The sequence below is a fragment of the Uranotaenia lowii genome, chromosome 3 (assembly GCF_029784155.1).
Source record: "Uranotaenia lowii strain MFRU-FL chromosome 3, ASM2978415v1, whole genome shotgun sequence".
Lineage (NCBI taxonomy): Eukaryota > Metazoa > Arthropoda > Insecta > Diptera > Culicidae > Uranotaenia > Uranotaenia lowii.
Window position 1 is genome coordinate 54,627,791 of NC_073693.1, and position 5,381 is coordinate 54,633,171.

Here is a 5,381-nt window from a genome sequence, read left to right on the forward strand (position 1 = left end):
GATGGATTAAAAATAAATAAATAAATAAATAAATATTTGCTTAGTATCTAAACTACAAATGGTTGTAGTAAGCGGTGATAACCGATGACATATAAAGTTGAAAATACATTTTGTTATTCTATCCCCAACCATCAAACGAACAAGTCATTCTTTTTACAAATGGTTATGGACCCTTTAGAAGATTTTGTCCTCAAGATATGGCTTCTCACGGAATTTCAAAACTTCCGGGCATAGAGGAAAAAGATTATCCTCTTGCTCGATCCGAAAAATTACGTCCACGTCCAGAATGTTACAACGGGCAAAGAAGTGTGGGCGAATTTGGAAAAGGCGTTCGATGACACAGGATTGGCACGGCGTATTGTTTTACTCCGGAAACTAATCAAAACGGATTTTGCAAGCTGCTCATCAATGCCGGAATATGTCAACCCAATGATATCGAGAGCCCATCAGTTAAATGGGATCAATTTCGCAATTTCTGAAGAATGGGTTGTTGCGCTGCTGTTATGTGGTCTACCCGAGGAATACAATGGCCTTGGAGAATTCCGGCGTTGCAATCACAGGAGACGCCATCAAAACGAAACTGTTGCAGGAATTCCAAGTACCAACAGCAGATGTAGCGTTACTGGCAAAAGGCAAAAAAGGACATTCATCATGAAAAGGAACAAAATGCAGGAAATGTGTACAACACGGCCAAATTGCCAAGGAATACAGAAGCAACAAGAAGGTTGAAGCGCTCTGCACCGTACTGTCAACATTCACATCCTCAAGCGACAGCGACAGCGAATGGTTTTTTATGATTCGGGTGTTTTTTTTTTATAATTTGTTGATACTGGAACGCGCGCCAATGAACTTTTCAAGTTGGAACAACATGAAGAAACGTTCAGTGCTCTAGTGTCCACCACCACATCAAGCTTGGACATATGGTAGGTATCGTCGCATGAGACATCTACACAAAACTGCAGTTGAGAAACTATCCGATGGCTTGGCAATAGGTTTTAACTTGTCCAACAAGAACTCGTGCGATTGTGCAGTTTGCGCAATGGGAAAACATAGCAGATCCTAATTTACAAACCAAGGTTGAAGAGCAGGCGATCTTCTTGAAGTCGTTCATTCAGATGTCTGAGGTCCTATGGAAGTAACGGTTGGATGAAATGAAAACTCGGCCTTGTTTGGTGGTACACAGTAAACGAAAATTACCGAGTTCGGTAATTTATTTTACAGAACCACGTCTGTAATTCGAAAATTTTCGGTAATTGATCAATTTGACGTATTGTTTTTACCGAGTTCGGTAAATCAGTTCTTGATTTGCCGAAGTTCGTTTATTTTTGTGTAAACAAATCGCTTTGCCAAAAATTTTCGGTAAAAAACACCGAAATCTGTAAATCAATCTCAACACAAACGTCAAATTTCGAGCGTCCTTTTCTCGCAACCTTGAGTGCAACTATCTTTCTCTGATAAACACGATGTATTAGTGGCATCCCGCTTGCTCTGTAAAAAAGGCAAAGTCGAATAGGAAACGTTTCACTGCCATTTTTTTTCGTTTCGGCGTAGTGAAAAATCTTTAATTTTACTAAAAATAAGTGAAAAATTAGTGTTTTTTCAACATTTTTTGTTCAGTTATCGTTTGCTAAGCGAGGACAGTCTATCAGGTAGTGTACACAAGATTCTACAGGAAATAAATAACCCGTAAGCCTGAATAGAACATTCGATATGGGTAAGTCGATGCCACCATTTGTATTTTTAATTATTCAGCATTGATTTATTAAGGTCGCGGTACACCTCAGGTGAAAATGAAAATGAAAAATCTTATTTTATCAAAAACTCTAAAAAGTGACACATATTGGCTTTGTAACATGGTGGAATCGTTGGGGAATAGTTAAAAGATGAATATTGAACTGGCCTCGGTGTTCAAAACCTCTTTAAAATGTTTTATTTTCGATTCTCTTGATTTTCACCGTGAAAATTTCCTCATGTTGGGGGAATCGAAATAAAACCGTTTTTAAGAAGTTTTAAACTCCGAGACCGGTTCAAAATTCAGCTTTTAACTATTCCCCAACGATTCCACCATGTTACAAAGCCAATATGTGTCACTTTTTTGAGTTTTTAATAAAATAAGATTTTTCATTTTCATTTTCACCTGAGGTGTACCGCGACCTTTAATCATAGCGCACTAAATTCAAAATCGCTTATGTTTACAGGTGGATTTTGTCATCATTCCGAAAGTCGGAACGGAGCGCTATCTGCCAAAATACCGGTGGTTTCATGATTATGATTAATGAGCCAGGTGAATTCTACGACAAATGATGAAAATAATTGCTTTTCACTGTATAGCTATTTTCAGTTCCGTCAGTACCAACACTCCAGATGTCAGGATGCAAATTTAAATTTATTGAAATGAACCCGCCCTTTTGGTTGTCACAAAATTACCAATAAGTGCCAGCGAAACTGGACGTGACTATCGTCCGGAGGCCCAGCAGGTCGTGTCGACCGAAAGCAGCAAAATGTGCAAATCAATAAAAAAACATAAATAATAAATTATTTTTAGACTTAGTCCATCCAGTCTTCAAGGCAGGTTAGATAGTATTGGTCTAAACCGTCCCATTGCGAACAATCATAAATAAAAATAATAAATCTCGGCATCGGTAAACATTGCGGTTCCTCGGATCAGACGGTTGGCACAGCACTAACAGCAACACCAGCAGCACAGGGACTTGTACTCGGCAGTTCACCGGACATTTCATCCCATCCTGTTACGGCGTTTACATTCCGGTTTCTCCGATAATTGGGTAAGTTTTAATGTTAATAACTTGTGTTTTCCCTGACGCTTATTGATGTTTAGTTGTTGCAGCTTAAACAGTGCAGCTCCAGTGCCCATTCGGAAGACACCGTCGACGGTTAGATCTCCATGACGTCTCCTGCACAAAGGTCACCAAAGCTATCGCACGCAGGTTCCAGTTGTCGAACGGCATTAACCCATTCCGAGAACGGCTCTAATCACAACAGATGCAGCAGCAAATGCAATCGTTGCCACTGGGATTCAATCCTGCTGGTAGTCGAGGCGAAGGCGTAGTTGCTGATGTCGGATTCCAATCAAGAAAAAACCTCCAGGGTCCTCTAGCCTTTCTGGAGAAAACTGCTAGCAACTTATTTTCAGTCGGAATGTGGAATGACTGACGGCCATACGGGTGGAAAGTTCGCAATTCGATTTCACCTTCCCCCAATTGTTACCACTAAGTCATCCTAGCTGCAATCCGGATTTACCCTTAAAACGACGCTGTTTGAAGACCAAAGTTGAAGGATTTGTGGTGAGTCTTTTTTTCTTAAATATGTAAACTTAATCTTAAGTGCAATGTTATTCGACGATTGTTGCTGAGTGTACTTATCAACTCTCATTAACGTTTCAGAGCAGTTAATTGTACCGACGTATTAACTTTGAGAAGATGATTGTTGGACAACTCCACAATGCAGCCTGTTTGCAACCCGAATCAGTTCGAGATTCCCAGAATTTGTACGGAAACTTTCTCGACAATATCGCTTCCGGTTTAGTTGCTTAAGCTCGGCTGAGCAGGCTGTTTTTGAACCGGTAAGTGGAGAAGACTGAGTCACGATTTGAATTTATTTATTTTTAATAATCGCTCATACTGGTACCTATCAGCCTGCAATATAAACTTACAAGAGTTAGCTGAATTTTCTGAAAAACTTTGCACCCACCAACAGGGAACGTGCAAACTTAATTTTTTTTTTCACAAAGTGGGATTTATTTTTGCCATAAATTTTTATTTTTGTTAAATAGTAATTTATTAAAACTACTTTTGTAACGCGTCGAATGATAACTGGTAACGTTTAACGATTTCCGAGGGCATATGAAAGTTAAACCTGTGGTTAAACTATCCGTTGGCACTTGCCCTTGGGTACTTTATTTGATTTTTTCGCTTCAAACCCTTAAAACAAATTAAGTTTATTTGAATAAGTTTTAAGAAATGTTACACGATGTCGTCATATTGTTTATCTTTCATCTTACAGTGTACACGTCTGTCTTTGCTGAGGACCAGGTGATTTTCAAGGCTGTCCAGAACGTGCTGAAATCGGTTCGCACCGAGCATCTTAGCGGACAATAGACCACCAACGACTTTACCCAGGCTGGAGATTCGATGCCAAAGTTCTTTTCTTCGTTCGTCAACCGAATGCAACATTGAAATTTATAAGGTATTCGATCTGTATTGCGTGCAGTATGCTACTTAATCGAAATTAACTAGGCATGCGTCAGCCGTTTAAACTTAAATTTTTATCTGTTAAGCAATTTGAACCAAATCTAATTTTTTATTCACTTTATCAATCAAAAGCAGTAATTGATTTAATAATGTCTTGGTTAATTTATTTAAAAAATATTTAATCAAAAAATATATTTCAAGTTGAACTACAAATACAAATACACGTATTAAGACTATTAATTTGTTAAAAATTTTGACTGAACATTTAATGCCCATCTGTTCATTAGAATTGAATTTAGATTGAATCTTTAATTAAGTCTTATAATGTGATAATAAAGTTAAAATGTGATAATAATAATTCAACAGACATCATAAATAAAGGCAAGTGTTTATTCATAAACATAACCATAAGTTTTATTTTACATAACGCGTAGTTTATACCGATTCTTTTTGTAATTATTACTGAAATAGCGGTGGTATTTTCCGGAAACTGTAAAATTTTTGGTTATGTTAATCAATTTATTGGTTTTATCGATTAAAGTTATGTTCCTGTATAAAGAACATTTCAAGATTATGAAAACCATAGACGGATACGAAATTAGAAGAAATCAAAAGACTTTGAAAATGAGCGAGAAGAATTTTATTCAGAAGTATTTTCATCACACGTCATCAACGGACATTCGTTCTCACTGCCAGCTACACTTGCTGAGAGAGACACACTTTGTGAATTACTTTGGAGTGGTGGGGTCAACTCTATATGACAAAACCACTTCAAAATAGTTGATCGGTGCTAAACAAATCGATGACGTGCTGAAAAGGCTTCTATATAAAATTCTGCTTTTTCATTTTCAACGTCTTCATACATTCTTACTTTTTATCCGTCTTTCTTTTTCATAATTTTGAAATGCACTTATTTAAAGAACATAAATTTCACCGATAAAGCCAATAAATTGATTAACATTACCGAAAACTTTACTGTTTTCGGTAAATATTACCGGCATTTCGGTAATAATTAAAGAACATTCTGTAATAATACTGAATTTTCGGTAAAAATTACCGGATTTTTTTATTTACTCGGTAATTAATACCGGTTTTTCGGTAATTATTGCGAGTATTTCGTTAAATTTTACCGAACCATCGGTAAATTTAACCGATGGTTCGGTAAATTTT

General features: G+C 37.0%; 1 long non-coding RNA gene across 6 annotated transcripts; it reads left to right on the forward strand.

Annotated features, from left to right (window-relative positions):
* Nucleotides 1–1,268: 1,268 nt before the first annotated feature.
* On the forward strand, nucleotides 1,269–4,589 carry LOC129751024 (uncharacterized). 6 transcript variants are annotated; one of them, XR_008738562.1, is made up of 6 exons: nucleotides 1,269–1,714; nucleotides 2,199–2,284; nucleotides 2,342–2,786; nucleotides 2,840–3,305; nucleotides 3,405–3,583; nucleotides 4,024–4,589. It is a non-coding gene; the product is annotated as an uncharacterized LOC129751024 (long non-coding RNA). The 6 variants fall into 6 exon arrangements; XR_008738561.1 differs by having other exon boundaries at nucleotides 2,199–2,786; XR_008738564.1 differs by lacking the exon at nucleotides 1,269–1,714 and having other exon boundaries at nucleotides 1,863–2,477; nucleotides 2,546–2,786.
* The last annotated feature ends 792 nt before the right edge of the window (nucleotides 4,590–5,381 follow it).